Raw genomic sequence first — 16,075 nt, forward strand, 5'->3', positions numbered from 1 at the left:
AGCTCAGATGCTCCCATTTTATGCATTCAGCATGGTATATGCACTTAAAGATTTAACCACTGTCACCTCCTATTCTTACAGCAAACAGCTAGTAGTAAACTGCAAATCAACAGGAGTAAAACACTAAGAACGTGAAGTCAGATAGTGACCCAAATTTTCTAAAAAGACAGTCTATCAGTGTTCAAAAACAAGAGTCTTCAAAAAGCACAAGGTTAGTATAAGGCTGAGAAAACAAATTCAGAAAAATATAGTGACATTTTTTGTTAAAACAGAAGTGGGTAAAACGGGGGCATCCCATCCATCCCTGGAGTTCCATAAAAAGAAAAAAAAGTAGAGGAAGACTCCAAGTGTTGAAATAACCAAAATAGGTGGATTTGACACTTCTAGGGAGTCATAAAACTGGATGCTTTTGTGCTGCACTTCAGATATACCATACCTCAACTCTAGCAATTCTTAGCAGATGATGAGGGAAAGATTCTAAAATAAAAATAGTGAATGATGCTTTCCTTAGTACGTTCTCCCAACTTCCAACAAACTGAGGCTTGGATATTTCATGATCCTGAGACTACATTATCACATTTAATAGTCATCAGGGATACCATGAATATGTTCTTATTTTGGAACACACAAATAGTATGGAAAAAAAATAATGAATTTCAATAATTGAGTTAGTCTGAAAAAGAAAAAAAGTATTTCACAAATTTTTATTAGGTAACTGATACTTTCACTTGACAAGTTACTTTACGACCATTGGCTTCCACTCAGTTTTCCTATTCAGCAAATTATGCTACCTGTAATTTTCTCTACATGTGCGACTTTTGCTTCTCCACTTGTTCCTTTTCAAGTTGAAGAATCTTAATCTATTCGATTCTAGTCCAGTGTCTTTGTTCTTATATATAGGAAAAAAGTGAGTAATATATATTCTATATGTACATATTCTGTCTTTTTGCAATGGTACACTGTTCTAGAAATATCCCTTAGTAATTACAATGCATCATTCCTCAGCTGCAACAGACACCTGATTGAGAGTAGGCTGCTATTTGTGCATTCTCAGTATCCTTTTCCCCATCCATCTTATGCATTACTTTTTACATTTACTGACATGAAATTTTGTCAACCATTTTATGTTCATTACATACTACCACAACTCTTGTTATCCAGAATTGATTTTTCACTACCCTGAAAAATTCTGTACTGTCAACAGCTACTGTCACCAATTTCTGACCCTCTCCTTCCCCCTCTCCCCCCCCTCTCTCCCAAGAGATTTGGTAAAAACATGAGACAACATAATTCCAATCAGAGATCCCTGAGGGATTCAATTCCCTGCATCTCCTTGGCCAAAGGTTGTATCTTTGTAACCCTCCAATTCTACGTTGACAATGCCAACTTAAGCAGCAGCCCAGAGCTGCTCAGCAAGTTTATTCTTCACAAATCTTGAGTAAATATTATCTTTTGTGATATGCTAATCCAAATATTATTGTCTTGTTTTTTAAAAAAAAATTCTGCTGATGTTCCAAATCAAAATAGTTTCTCACAAGTCTGCCACAGAGTAAGAATACTTTCTAGGCACAAACACAAGGAATCCACCAAAGCAAGGAATAAAGATAAAAAAGACAATAAGCTTATAGATAAAATTAAAAACGAACAGATATTTTAAAACCCAGCTCAATAAATCTAGGATTTCAACAGCTTTGTGGAAACAAAAAGCAAAATCAGGATTATAATATTTATCCTCCTTGCACTGAGGCTTACTTAGCTTACCAAATCACATTGCCTTGTACACTCTTACAACCAAAGATCATACTGGCAGCCCTGCCTCATAATCTCCGTCTGCAGTGCACAGTTAGATAGAATCCTTGTTGACAGATTTGGCAGCAGCCTTAAACCACAGTTGCAAAGTGGTTTCCAGTAAGACAGTCACAGCAAGAGAATTCCTGGGCAAAGTTTTGATGCCACTGAAGTCAACAGGAGCAATTCCAGTACGGTCAGTCAAATCAGCTTTAAATGCAATACATCTCGTATCCCTATATTGTGCAGTTTACAAGAGAAGAGGTAACCACTTACACCGGTATAATTTATGAGTAAGCCCATGAATGGAATAGAGATAAGGAAACTGAGACCTGAGAGCCAATGTTTTCACACATTTCGTAGAAGCAACGTACACTGCAAAGAAATCCAGAAATCACAGTCTTCTTTTTGAAACCTCTCCTTAATTAATATTTTGTAAGCTATTACGGCTACTTCCAGCACAGCAGCAATAGGAACAGCTATATCCTTGAAATAAAAACTACTAGGTGAATAATAAAGTCTTTTTCTTTAAACATATTTCCTCTCCTAGAAATAAAAACTGATCCAGAAACAGATGAAACTTTATTTTACACTCCTTCAGCTTAAGAAGCATTTACTGTTTCTGGATCAAATGTTATCATGTTGTTGCATAAAACCTATAAAAACACAATGTAAGCTGAGTGATCCACATAAAACTGCCATGACAAACACAAATATGAAAGGGAGAGATGTTGAAAACCATAAATCAAATAACAGCCACATTTGCCCAGTTTCTGCCAGATTCCAATAAGCCATTGAAATCTTGTGTGAATTTTGACAGTGCATTGCTACAGCCAAAAACCAATGGGAGCACAGACTGACAATCGCCAATGAAACATCTGGTTGCTTGCAGACAGTTTGGTTCTACACAGAGATGAGTGGAGCTACTAAATGCCTTCTTTGCTTCGGTCCTTACTATTAAGATTGCCCCTTAGGAGTTTCAGATCTGGAGATAAGAGAGAGAATCCAGACAAAGGAAAACCTCCCCTTGGTTGAGGAGGATCTGGTCAGAGATCATCTAGGCAAACTTGACACACGCAAATCCACAGGTCCCAATTATGCACTCATGAATGCTATGGGAGCAGGCAGAAGTGACTGTTGAACAACTCCCTGTCACCTTTGAATAGTCACGGTGAATGGGAGAGGTGCCTGAACTCTAGAGGAAAGCCAGTATCGCTCCAGTCTTCAAGAAGAGCAAGAAGGAGAAGTCAGGAAACTACAAGTCAGTCAGCTTCATCTCCATCCCTGGAAAGGCGTTAGAGCAGCATATTCTGGATGTCATCTCTAAGCAAATGGAAGAATTGAAGGTTATTAGAAATAGTTAACATGGGTTCACCAAGTAGAAATCATGCTTCACCAATCTGGTAGCCTTCCATGATGTCATGACCAGCTCGGTAGATATGAGAAGTGGTTGTTTCCTACCTTCAGCAAGCCTTTTGACAATGACTCCTATAACATTCTCATAGGTAAACTTAGGAAGTGTGGGATAGATGAGTGGACAGTGAGGTGGATTAGAACTTGCTGACAGAGAGCTCAGAGGATTGTGATCAGTGACGATGAATCTAGTTGGAGGCCTGCCTGGAGAAGTCTGACCAGAAAGGTAGTGGAGTCTCCTTTGGAGATATTAAGAACCTGTCTGAATGTTGTCCTGTGCAACCTACTGTAGAGAACCTGCTTTAGCATAGGGATTGGGCTAGATGATCACCAGAGGTCCTTTCCAACCACTGTGATTTCTGTGATATAGTTTTTTGCAACTTGAGCAGTAATCTACAGGAAGAATACATGCAATTTAACATAAGAAGAAAATCTCAGGGCACATTAGTATTGAATGTTACTTGAACCAGTTCTCAACAAAATAAAATTTTACCTTTAATGTTACTGGTGACCTCTAAAACAGTCACAAATTGAAACTAGTACTAGATACCATGCAGAATTTCAGTAACAGCTCCATTGTACTGAATATTGATTTTAAAAAAGAAAGAAAGTACAATTTTTGAGTATAATTTTGGAGGTTGAAAGACACTAAAGACTTGCTCATAAATAATATTAGGAAGAAAAGAAACGTAAAACTTAGAGATAGTAGTCACAAGGGGTTTAAACTAGAGCTAAACTAAACTAGAGATGAACTTGAGATGCAAACAGTTAATTGCCTTAGTTTTGCAAGTTTTTAGGCAGATATTCAGAGTTATTCAAGATGCCTCAGCCTGGTGTTTGAGGATATGTATTTACAGCCCTGCACATACTATAGGCACCATGTATGCTAGCACCATCAAATGGTTAGTTGCAACTACTAAATAAACTGTCTACTCTGTACTGTTTTCTCCAAATCTACAGAACTGCAGGTTTTCATCTGGTATGAATTTAGTACAATAAGAACTGCTCATTGCTGAACAGTCGGAAGAATGTTTGCCAAAAGAAAAGAGATCTTCATATAGCAGAGAAGCTTAGGTACACAGAGATGGGACAAACATGAAGAGTTTCTCTGGAGAGCTTCTATGCCGGTAGCAAATCATGAAAATATAACACAATGCTGGGGACAGTGAGTAGGACATGAACATGAGAAAATTTTGCTTTGAACTGTAGGTTTCAGAAATTGCTGTATAAATAGGTAGTATCCAATATCAACTAAGATTTGTCAAACAGTATACAGGGAAAAGAAATTGCATAGTAAATTCTTCCAGTGACTAGATAAATTCATTACAAGCAATAGCAAAAAACACTAAAATGAAAAAGAATGTAGAAAGCCTGACACAATTACTATCCTGCCTGTCCTTGCTCCCAGAGAATTCAAAGTGGACTCAATTCAATATAACTGGAAAAGGATGAGAGCAAATATGGAGTTTAATCATTTCAAATTATTAGAGACATAACAATGAAGTTCACTAACCAGAAAGACACTTACAAACACCAGAAGGTATTTCCTAACCTGACAGCAATTACAGAGTAGAAAGCCAGGCACATTGAATCAGACAAAAGAACTGGATGAGATGCTTAGGTTACAGCAATCCTGGCATAGTTCCCGGCCTTTGAGCTGCAGCAAGTGTTTGCTATTATTTCCAAAGCTCATAGTGAACTACAGGAGTCACACTGCCCAGCCACATCAGATTATCTCCCTGTCATTCATATCCCATGGCTTTGGCTTTAAGAATGAGTGGGGAAAAAAAATTAAAAGAAAAAAAGAAAAAAAGGTTGAAGTGATATTGTATCACTTTGTGCACATCACTAACACCAATCTACTAACATAGAAAACTTCTTCCAGAAATGACTTAGCATTTAGGAAGTCAATTAAGTCAATCAATCAATTTTCTATATATTTTCACTGGGATTGAAACTGTAAATAAATGGAAAGATACCTGAGATCATCTAACCAGACTGTTAGTGAATTTTTCTTAGTGATTTTGTGGGCCATGCTTAAAATCTATGTGAAGCAATCCACCAATTCAATTTCCCACATAATGACTTTGCAACGAACACAGAAAATGTTCTAACTAGCATCAAATTGCTCTCCACACACAATTCCCTTGTGAGAAAAACGTTACAGGTGAACAGACAGATCTTATGCACCAACTTGCATGACTGGATGAGCACTGAATCCCAGTGCTTTTTCCACTGAAAATTACCATGGCTTCAAACATGGCCGGGATTCTGTACAGGAGGCAAATGAAAACAGCTAAATAATGAGACAAGCACTTCCTGTCAAAATGGATGTGTGTCCCTGAACTTCCCACACCAAATACCTTACAAGCTTCAATCTTCTGTCTTAAAGCTTCAGAAACAGTGTCAGGCCATCCTTAGCTCCCAAAACGATGGCACCAGTTTTGATAAAGACTTCTGCAAGTCATAGAACACACCAGGTCCTTTGTGAAAGGATCCTGAATGTAATTTCTATTGTTCACATTTCTAATCTCCAAGTTGTCTGTCATTAGAATAATTTGCACATTATTGTCAATTATTCTGTAAAGAATGCAGAGGTTATGTTGAAAAAGTGTGCTCTCCAAAACATTCCCATTATTGCCAGGAATTACATATCATATCTCAGAAAAGTGATGGCAGAAAAAATCATTGCCAATTTTGTTAATGCAATCAGTCTGGACATATTTAAAGGCTTATATTTTCTAAGGTAATCTTAGAAGTTTGTTTCCAACCTTGCGATTCTATGATTCTATAAATCTAATTAATTCTTATAGTGATATTTAAATACCAATTTCCAGGCATACCATGGGCAGAGAGAAAAGAGAAATGGCATTCCAGAATAAAAAAAGTTAACAATTTAATGATGAAAAAAGTAGAATTTCTGAAGGACAGCTGGGTAAGGGGCAATCAGGCTGTGCTGCTAGTTTCACAGGTAAGAGGATTAAAGACTCATTATGAAAGAAAATAAACAGCTAGTTAGACAAGGTTCTTTTCTTAGCTAGAAGAAGATTCAGGCATCAGAAAGAACTTCAGGAAAACAGGATTGAGCATAAACTCATTTAACATATAGTACATAGCTATATAGGACAAAACAATTTGAGGAAGAGGAGAGAGAGAACCATCTCATAAAGGTGGATATAGTCTCACATTATATTACAATGGGAAAAAAAGATGAGAAAATGAATAGCATGTTGTTAAGACAACAGGAATCATTCAAAGAATACTTAAGCAACCTGGCAGAAGTGCACGTCATAATTGAACCGGGATGGATCATACCAAAACTGGCAGCAAAAGTGGTGTACACGATCATATCAGTGCACCATTTAATATAACAAAGTGACATAGCTTGAGGGTAGATAGGTTGCAGGCTATGTTACAAGAAACTAGAGAAAGTTTACAGAATAACCTGGATTCACCAACTAGTGAGACTTTACTGAAGGTTATACACTTCATTTCAGAAATCCTGTTTTGTTTTTAAAATAACACTAATACCTGCTATTAGAGCATTGTATTGTATTGTAGGAATGGTTCAATAATTTCACTTTGCAAGCTGTACACTGTTAATTCTTTCTTTGTGTACTTTTAATATAATCCCTAAATTAAACTGTTCCAAACCTTTCAAGTGTTGATCATTTCACACTTTTTTTTCCTGCATGTCCTGTCATAGACTCTTGATTTACTTGCAACAGAAGCGTCATTATTAAGCAAGCTGGTTAGTGCCAGTTATTAGGCATCCATAGCATGGATGTTTTAGTTTTATTTCCTGAACAGGGCCATCCAGATGAGGAGGACAGACTAATATACAGGAAAGAGACTACCTTTAATTAGCCAATACTCAAAAATACTGTGAAGAACACCAAAGAGAGACTGCAGGTGAAATTCAGTGCTAACAAACTCAAAGCAGAACATTTCTGGGGGAGGGTGGGGGGGGAGGGGGGAAGGGAAAAAAAGTCAGTGGGCTACTATACAATATCACATCCCAAAGTACTGATGGTTTTTCTTAGAGGTTTCAAGACTAAATATCAAGAAATCTAGAAAGTGATCAAATGCTTGAGTATTACTGCATAAAGATCTGGATCAAAACTGTAATCAAAATAGCAAAAAAACAGTACATTTATGGGAAGATTACACAAGTTCTTTATATGTTGATTTCAAGACTACAAGAAGAAATCCTTGACTAACTAATATATGAAGGTAATATGCCATAATAACTCATACTACAACAAATGGAAATAAATATTTCTGTAGACTATGTAGAATACTCCGTAGAATAAAGTATACTTACGAGAGACGTCAACCTGCTAATGGAAGATGGATTTCCAACTATATTTTTAAACAAAGCAACTAAGGAAAGTACTACGGGATTTACACTTGCACTATGTTTAAATCACACAGATCACAGCATAAGAGCAATGAGAAGAAATATAGCATGGCAAATCCTCCACTTGCACCTTTAGATTGCTAAATATCAGAAGGTAAGCAATTAAACAGATGAGTAATAAGTGTTACAACATAATCATGCAAGAAGTCTAAATGAAAATCATAAAACAGGATTCTGTAGTATCTTTTAATCCATTTAAAGGACAAATACAGTCTCATTTCTTTTACACTTGGGCCCTAATGCGGAAAAGTTGTGTGTTCTAACAGATAATAATAAATTATTTTATTATTCTTCACAAACAGTAACATCCTCCTCTAGCTATATACTTACTTTTTTTAATGGAAAATAACAAGTAAAGGTGACTTCAAGCTGTTATGATCACGCCCACTTCTATACTTTTGAGGAGCTCACAGGACCCTGGCACTGTTCAGCCTGGAGAAGAGAAAGCTCCAGGGAGACCTAGCAGTGGCATTTCAATATCTAAATGGGGGCTATAATAAAGAAGAGGACGGACTTTTAACAAGGTCTGCTGTGACAGGACAAGAGGAAGTGGTTTCAAACTAGAAGAGGGGAGATTCAGACTGGATGTAATGAACTTTTTTTTTTTTTTTTTTTTTTAACAGTAAGAGTGGAGAATCGCTGACACAGGTTTCCCAGAGAGGTGGTGGATGCCCACCCAGGCTAGATGGGGCTCTGAGCAAGCTGGTCAAGCTGTAGATGTCCCTGTACACTGCAGAGGAGCTGAACTAGATGTCCTTTAGGGATCCCAACTAAAACAATTCTGAGATTCATGGATCCCAGAGACTGCACAATAAGTCCTCCAAGAGGCATTCTATACCCACTGATTTAAATTGTACAATTGGCTAAGATGATCTAGAACTTGATAACTTCTTAATATCTACTTAATTGTAATGATGTTCATTAAATGTTATTACATTGGCTGATTCAATCTTAGAGCTTATAATGAAATATACTGTACTTCAATTACTTGAAAATTAATTTTAAAAATCTAGAAATAAAATGTGCATGATTATTTTAAGTACATTACATAATAAAATACTCTTGATAAGCTGTTACATTAATCTTGCAAGTCCTAGCACTGAAGATCAGAATGGCTTCTATTCTCTCACCTGAACTAACCTCTGCTATTCATTATATTTGCAGAAATTATTCATAAATAAATTGTCATCGGGTTTTACAGCAGTCTATGTAGACACAGACAACAAGGGAAGTCCTCAACCCAACATGTTGTACTAATTGTCATTAGCAAATACACATGTACCCAGAGGCAAACACCTCGGAACTGTGGTTCTTGGATGAAAGAGAAGGATTAGGAAAAAGAAGAATACCGGAAATTAAAATACAAAAAATCAGGTCTAAACATACTGCAAGAAAGGGATGACAGAAGTATGATTTGTTTGATTCAAAGACACGTTTTCAAACCCACAGCAAGCACTGAAAATCAATTTGAATTTGCTTTTGGATATTAATAATTTTAACTTGTTTTGTAAGAAAATAGCGGGGTTATGTTAAGTAACCTCTCTGTTTGCAAGTACCCTCAATAGCTTCTGAGATTGTAGACCAATTTTAATGAAATCTGGTGAAGAACTGAGGCTTCAAAGAAGGAAACTTCTCTGAAATCTTCAGAAAAATCTAACCTTAGTTCTCTCTTGCCCATCTGGCAAGTGAGAGATATGGTAGTCAAATCAGGATGTTCGGGAGTGGTAGAAGATTCTGGACACACAAGATGAAATCAGGCTTCTTTATTTTCATTGTTCATGGAAAAAAAAACAAACAGTTGTGGATACTTCACAATCATTTCTTTCTTACCCCCGGTATTATTTCTTCTCCTATTGCTGTAGGGCAAATGAAAAAATAATTACTACACCTTGGAAATAGTTTGAGTAGACACTAGGGTGTTTTAGCTCTAAGTTTTTATTTATACTGATCATAATACCATAAAATGGTAGAAATATAGGGACTTATGAAAAGCAGAGAATGGAACAGCAGAATAACGGATTTTGGGAAAGCACTTCTGAACTTGGAAATAGAGTGAAACTGTATAGGAATTATTAATAAAAAGAGTTAAGAAAAGACAGTCACATCTTAAGAAAACAATGCCAAGTTGTAAAGGACAAAGAGCATTGCTGAAACAGAGGGGTAACAACTTTAAACTAAAAGAAGGTAAATTTAGACCAAGCATTGGGAAGGAATTCCTTACTGTGAGGATGACGAGGCACCAGAGCAAGATGTCCAGCCAAGCTAGGGATGACCCATCCTTAGAAGTGTTCAAGGCCAGGTTGGATCTTTGCAACCTGGTCGAGTGGAAATTGTCCCTGCCCACAGCAGTGGGTTTTGAACTCAATGGTCTTTAAGATTCCTTCTAAATCAAACCATTCTGTGATTGTATAATAATCTTCTTTCTCAAATTTGATAATTGGCAAGAAAACCTAAAAAGGAAGCCTCTCTCTCTGAAATAAATGCATTACTAAAGTCCACTAAAATGCAAAGATTTTAACAGTTCAGAAAAACAACAACCAAAAGAGAAACAAACAAGATAATTTCTGAGAAAAACAGTTGTTTAAACATGTACAGGATAAGTACAAACATAAGCCAAAATAAAACTTCACACAGAAGATGGATAAACCTTTCCTTGAACATGGTTTTGTTTGGAAAATGGCAGAGATGAACATGACCTCCAGAAAAAAGAAAACTTTAAATTAAGAAAAGTTACTGTCTTCTATAGCATTCCAAAACCATCCTCCTGCATCCTGAATCTCAAGTTACTATTTTTTCTTCACTTGGTTTAAAAATTTAGAATTCTAAGAATTAATACCAATACTGCAACTCTTTAGGAGAAAGAGACAGATATGTTGAATAATTCCTTCATCCAGACTACATTATATAAAGTAGTAAAACTTTTTAAAGAGCTGTCAGTATTGTGCACAAATTGGTAGTAATCTTATAAAAGACATTTTCAGAGGACTTTTTTTTTAATATATACGGATCAAAGCTTATCTCTTTGAGTATAGCAGCTGCTGGAAGACAACAATTAGAGGAAAGCACTATTTGCACTATCTATGCCTTTTTTTCCTCCCTTCATTCCACTCAGTGAGAGGAAAGTAGAAACCCAGTCAGAGTTTCCCATCAGCAAGGACCTAAGAGGCAGAATTTTGCGTCTACCAATGGAGCACTGAGAGCTTCAAAGAATGCACAGCTGAATGCTCAGGAAACAGAGGGGGGTGCAAGCACAAAGCCCTAGAGACTTCTAAAAAGGAAGAATCTTTCTTCTGCAAAAACAGAACTTACAGATCCAAAGACTAAACGAGGTAAATAGTTTGAGTTACCTTTTTAAATAATTTCCTCAGTTGTAGGAGAGCCTGATGTTTCCAAGGATGTCTTTTAATCTTTGTCTCAACTAGCAGTGAACCAGGTTGGCAGGAGATCACATAGCCTTCTCCAGCCAAGCTATACTCCTTATCTTGCCTCAGTGACATGAGGTTCTTGGCTTGCAGCACGTCTGCTGACTTCTCCTTAGGACACTTCAGCAGTGTCTTGCCTCTGTGAGAGGTGGTGGCTCCGTAATCAGGTTTAGCTCACTAACAGAAGTGGTCTGACTTGAGTCTTGCTGGCATCCGCAAAGAAGACGGCAGTTTATGTCCCCATTCAGTGTTACTGCCTAACCCTTTATGTGTTTTAAGGGTTCCAGGTTGAAGTCAAGTTAAAAGAGAAATGCATTTTTTTTCCAATTGGAAGGAAAGAGGGTGAAGGTGGTTCAGCCACTCTAAATACAAGCTAGGTGCTCAGTACATGCAGCTTCATTTTCAAAGAATCTCTATAACACAAAATATGGAGGTAAAATCCAATATCCTCTGTTATTTGTTAGTTAACAAAAAAAGATGAGTAGCTTTTTTCAAAAACAAGCAAACAAAAAACACTGGAAAAAAAAAAAAAGTACTTTCCAAACCGGGTCTCTGTCATAGACACATTGCCCTAAAGGTAGGCTAGGCTGTACTTACTCACCATATGTCTAAATTGCTTGTAAGTAGCATGATTGTGTCCTACACCATGGCTAGACAACTGAAAACAGCTGTGAAACAGTTCAATGGTTACCAAAGATATGGGGGAAAAAGAAGGCACAGAAAATAAAAGTATAGTTATGCCTAAAGTTCAGATTATGACGTTTGTCTTGACTGGAATGGCAGTGTCAAATCTTCACCCTTGCTCAGGTTCACCACAAAATGCAGATTACTTGCATTAGGACAGAACACAAACTCTGGAATGGTGAAGTCATGACAAGAATGAAAAACATTTGAACGTGAACATTCCTGTGCTGCCAGGAGAAAGGATCACAGACCACAATATTTCGAAAGATTTTCATTTTAGTGGGAGTCATTAGAAAAATCTGGCCACTTAGTTTGCAAAGCAGGACTCAACTATTTCCACATTCCATCTATGTCCACCAGCCTGTGTAGTGAATGAGAGCTAAATGTTACCAACTTTTCCTGTGTTTCAAATCTCACCAGTAGAATGTGGAAGACTAATACATGAAAAACTGCAAGCCTATTCTCATTTCCTAAGATCCGTACCAATTTCTCCTACCTTTCCCTCTCTGTACAGCCCTCAAACCTGCTTCTGCTATTTTAAGAGACATCCTACAGAAGTGATCACGTCTGCCCACAAGCCCTATGCTGAACTTTGGATTTCGAAAGAAAATTGTGAAATTAAATTATTTCCTTAAAGAACATATACAAAAAAGATTATAGTATGTTTAGCCCAGAGAAACAGAACAGAACAAAGGTGTTGCAAAAAGTTACAAAAAGGTTATTCTGGAACTATCCTAGAACGACAGCATGGTTAAAAGCTGGCTGCGGCAGCTACGGCAAGCATGGCTCTTTTTATTGTAACTCATGCTCTGATAAAAATGTTCAGTCAACACTGAAGCATTTCATTTCAGAGTATTACATGTTAGTCAATACAAATGCTGGCTGTCAAATAATTTATGTTTCTATAGCTATTTTTTGTGTCTGTCCTGTTCAGTAGTACTATTTCTTTGCTATTTGCAAAAAGTCTCCCTTTCGAGACTGCAACTACTCACTGACCTACATCTTCCTGTCCTTGTACCATTCCTTCCCCTCTCTTCCTTGCCTTCATCCTGAGATCACCAGCCATAGGCTCAACCCATCTACCTTTCACCTCCTCTTGGCTTTCCCTCTGTAGCCTCTAGCTACACCGACACCCTGGCAAGCTCGGCACACCCCTGACCTAGTTCTCAGGGTGCACGTTCTGCCTTGAGCAGCTCCACCTCACTCCAGCTGAGCACTACTGCACCACTGAACACAGCTCGCTCCTCGGAACAACCAAGCTAGACTCTCCAGTTCAACCACTGCTTTATCTCACCACCCCATTTCCACCCTGCCTGGACAATTTTCACCTGTGAGAGTGCTCTTTATCCCTTGCACCAACACAAGTTTTATTGACCTTGTGTTAAAAGTGAGAAGTTACAGAAGTTCCTGTTCTATCTTCACATGATTCCTTGCCCATAACATACCTCCCTAATTCTTAGATATTCTATCAGGTAGGTATATCTTTCTCATAAGCACGCTTTTCTCATAACAGATGTGAAAGTGGGATGTAAACCAAACTATTTGTAATTGTAACCTGCCTGCCTTATGATCTAGACAGCTTTGTATACAATCTGAATGTGCTGACTAATCAATATTAGATAAATTAGATAATGCAGCTTATTTTTCCTATTCCAAAAGTTACTAATATTCACACATAAGACATACTTCTGGTAGTTTTAGGGACATCTTTCCAATACCTTGCATATGTGCAGTTTCAACTTCTTTTCAAGATTCAATCCTATTTTCAAAATATAGAATATTTCAAAGCCCTGGAAACGTTATTACCCATTACACTGCTAGAATATTGTTGTTTAGGAGCTGTACTAAATCTTACATGTTGAGTGATATGGACTGAAAAATAATCAGAAATCAAAAACTCTTGTTCCATTTTGCAATGATCTGCCAGAACAGACAAAACTCAGGTGTGACTGCTTGTTTTAATCGTGGCTGAATGAGGCTAACAAAGAAACAAGACACTAGCTGTTGTATCGGGCTTAGAAAAAAAGCTCATTGCCCAGCAGCCTACAAAGTAAAACTGGTTCATGTGCTTCTGAGTTTTAAGAAATTATGCCAGAAGATTTATCACCAGACTTTGTAACTCTCACTATCATCATGATCTGATAGGTAAATATGTTTCCTATTCCAAGAAAATATGTTTGGCAAACATGAAAGCACGCACTACAGATTGCCATCTCTCATACCTTTGCAACAATATTGCATTGCAAAACTTGAGCAAATCCTGTGGAAAATTGATGCTTTTTTTGGTCCAAACAGATAAGTGGGCATAACATAGCCAAGAATGCAATGCTCTATGCAACACTCACAAAATGCAGCCTTTCCATGTCAGTCACAAGCCAAGAAGATGTAAAATCTGAACAAAGGCAAGATAGGAAGAAGTAGCAAACAGTGTAGTTTGCAAACAATTTAGTCAGTCAGCCATGGTGGTTACCTATTACCTACTGAGAAGTGTCAGAATGCTGAGATATTTCGATTTGTTTTCCCAACAAATCATCAGCCAAAATAACAAGAAAGCAAAAGAAACTTAAACCATCTTTCAGACTGTGTTTTTAAAGCAGAACCTTTTCTTGTGTATCTGGTTATAAACTCCTTAATAGGCTTTTCACACTATTCAAGTAATTTTATTTTTTCTATTCTGAAAAAAAATCTTCTAATTACAATCCCCCACATCTCAGAGAAGTAGACAAGACACTATAAAATGCCTAACCACCAATTTGCTGCCTGAGCTAACAGAAACTGCTGGCCACAAGGTGAGAGGTTTGCATTCATTATGTTTCTGTCTTTATGTTCTGTCTCAAAACACGTCTCTCACTAGAATGTCACCACTGACTAGGTGCAATATGTGATCAACAGGAGGTAAACCGAAATCATGCAGTCTTTGTGAAAGGTGTAAGCACCAGCCAGATGACAGTGATGACTTGGAATCTGCTTACCTTCAGACCAGTCTCCTTTAAAGATGAAGAACTAATGCAGAACTGAATTGCAACAAATCAATCGATGAAATAGAATATATTTAATTTAAACTCAAATTTCTGTAGGGAGACCGCTAGAAAATAAATGTTCTATGAGAAATGAGACCAAGCTATACTTTTCTATCGTGGCTTAACCAAGGCAACTAGAGCAGTAGATAGTAAACAGCTTTACAAAATAGTGATGACAAATCACTGATAAATTGAGAAGGCTGATGAAAATCCTGTATGAATGAAGGCACACTTAAAAAATACTGCTCCTAATGTGCAAACTATTTTACAAGAGAAGAACAGAAAATACAGTCTTTATCTCAGAAAATTTACAATCTAAATAAATTCCATAGAAATTCAATATTTGCCATGCAGAAATGAGTTAGAGCATATGTAAACAGAGCTCCGTGAATTCAGGGAATAATAAATTCTTGCTTTCTATGTGTCTCTTGTTGACTGACTCTGCTACCAAATATAGAGCAACTCACAGATGGAAACTTCCTCTTATTTGGGACACAGATCAAATCTCTCTTCTACTAGAAATTCTCCAGCGAACAGGAGGAATGAGTTCACCCAGCAGCTTCTTTTTAAACAAGGAATTTGCAGGGCCTTTCTTCCTTTATTCAGCTGCCTGCTTTAAGAAAGAAGCTCTGTCAAATCATAATGAAAATGGCTGACAAGCTCACAAGTTGTTAAGGAGCCGACAGATAGCTGCTTCTTGTCTTGTTTCTGTAGAAAATCAGGCCCAAATAAATTCAGATTACTGACTTTCAGCACAACTTCATAGATAACTTCATATTTTTCATTTTGCATTTTTCCCCCTCATACACTCTTCTTCCCCAGTCACATAACATTTTGACACCAATTCAGCAGGGAATTAAAATAAGCACATCTATGTTTCAAAAATCTGAATAAATTGTCATTGAAACTTTTTTCCCTGAACATTAATATGTCTTTAACAAAATAATAGGATTGCAGCACTATGCTTCTCATCAGGTACACAGCATAACAGCCAAAAAAGCCAAAGTTTCTGCTAACAGTAACAACTGAATAAAGGAAAATGTAAGCTTCACTTGACCTATACACACACACACACACACACACACACACACACACACAATAAAACGAATACATAATTCTCAGCACATATGCAAGAGTTTTAAAAAAGTTTCCAACTATGCTGAATTACAGATACAAAAAAAAACCTATGAATAATACCTTATCTCTCTGCAAGCTTTAGAATATTTTCCACCTACTGAGAAGCAAAGCTGTTTTTCACTATCATTTGCTTAATTTAATCACACTGTAACACAGACATGTTAACATTAATATTTTCAAAAGTATAAGTT

General features: G+C 37.0%; 1 protein-coding gene and 1 long non-coding RNA gene across 8 annotated transcripts in view; one reads left to right on the forward strand and one right to left on the reverse strand.

The window, feature by feature from the left end:
• LOC146544866 (uncharacterized) overlaps window positions 1-8,770 on the forward strand; it is a 39,906-nt gene extending 31,136 nt beyond the window's left edge. The window contains exons 2-3 of the long non-coding RNA XR_014881875.1: window positions 7,636-7,715; window positions 8,245-8,770. This is a non-coding gene — a long non-coding RNA (uncharacterized LOC146544866). The remainder of the gene's footprint in view (window positions 1-7,635; window positions 7,716-8,244) is intronic.
• SPTLC3 (serine palmitoyltransferase long chain base subunit 3) overlaps window positions 1-16,075 on the reverse strand; it is a 292,640-nt gene that overhangs the window by 52,660 nt on the left and 223,905 nt on the right. The window lies entirely within an intron of this gene.

This window comes from Meleagris gallopavo, chromosome 2, assembly GCF_905368555.1.
Source record: "Meleagris gallopavo chromosome 2, MGAL_WU_HG_1.1, whole genome shotgun sequence".
Taxonomy (NCBI): Eukaryota; Metazoa; Chordata; class Aves; order Galliformes; family Phasianidae; genus Meleagris; species Meleagris gallopavo.